The sequence below is a fragment of the Galeopterus variegatus genome, unplaced genomic scaffold, assembly GCF_000696425.1.
Source record: "Galeopterus variegatus unplaced genomic scaffold, G_variegatus-3.0.2 Scaffold1844, whole genome shotgun sequence".
NCBI classification, from domain to species: Eukaryota; Metazoa; Chordata; class Mammalia; order Dermoptera; family Cynocephalidae; genus Galeopterus; species Galeopterus variegatus.
In genome coordinates, this window is record NW_007727955.1 from 91,077 (window position 1) to 92,171 (window position 1,095).

At 41.2% G+C, this 1,095-nt stretch overlaps 1 protein-coding gene across 1 annotated transcript in view; it reads left to right on the plus strand.

The window, feature by feature from the left end:
- SLC9C2 (solute carrier family 9, member C2 (putative)) overlaps positions 1-1,095 on the plus strand; it is a 100,738-nt gene that overhangs the window by 33,039 nt on the left and 66,604 nt on the right. The gene's annotated exons all lie outside the window — the stretch shown is intronic.

A 1,095-nucleotide genomic window follows, 5' to 3' on the forward strand; every position in this document is an offset into this window, starting at 1 on the left:
CCTAATATGGGAAGAGCTAGAAAAGAAAAAGTAGTGGAAAGATTCAACACCAGCAAAACTCATGTATTTTGCATTACACTCGGTAATGCAAAATGTCACATGGACATCTCTGGACACAGAGAAAACAATTTGCCTGTCTTCTCAGACAAATAAGTTAACCTTTCTCTGAAAGACTGTGCTGAATTATAGATTGCTTCAGATTTATTAGACACCAAATCACAGTCTAGTGTAGAAATTCTCACATCACATGAAAGCAAACATTGAAATGAGAAAAATAAGCCATAATCCTCAGTTTTCCCACGAAAGTTAATTTATTTAATGTAAAGGATTATCTGTTGTCCTGAAATTATGTTATTCCGACTTTTTTGGTGTTTAAAATGTCCTTTCTTTTATGAAATTCTAGTGATAGAAGATGGTATTTTTTTCCTCCTGCCCTCTCCCCCCAAATTGGCATCTGTAACTATTAAGTCAAGAGATAGGAATCACCTGGAGAATCAGACTATCTGCTCGATTGGAGTAGTATTGTGTCAGAGAACATGGTTTATATCTGAAGCTAAAATGAGGCTTTCTATTGCTTCTTTCCGAGCGTAGATAGAGACCCACCTCTAAGGTTATGAAACAGACATACTCATTCATCCAGCTGAAAGGGAACCTCACAAAAGAGAGGGGGATCAAGAGGAGGCAGGACTTGAGATCTGCCTGTAGAAGTCAGATGTGGCCCTGACCCAGGCATGCTACCACGTGAACTAGACAGAACAGAATATGTGCTCTGCTGAGGCCTCAGCCCCATGCCCTGACCACTGTGCTTTGGTCTACTTAGTAAGAATCTCTGGGAATGGGACTGGGCGTGCAATCTAATGCTCTCCTGTGCTTAAGAACCGTGGCAGTGCAGACAGTCGGCACTGTGGGGATTCAGAGAAAGATCACTTCCAGCTAGAGTGGTTAGGATGCTTTCAGGGAGAACATGGAATTAGAGTTAGCCTTACAAGACTTTTGGGAATTAGTAGGAAAGCAGAAAGGAGAGACTTTCTTTCTTTTTTTTTTTCCTTTTTGTCCTTTTTACTGACCGGTAACGGGATCGCAACCCTCGGTGTT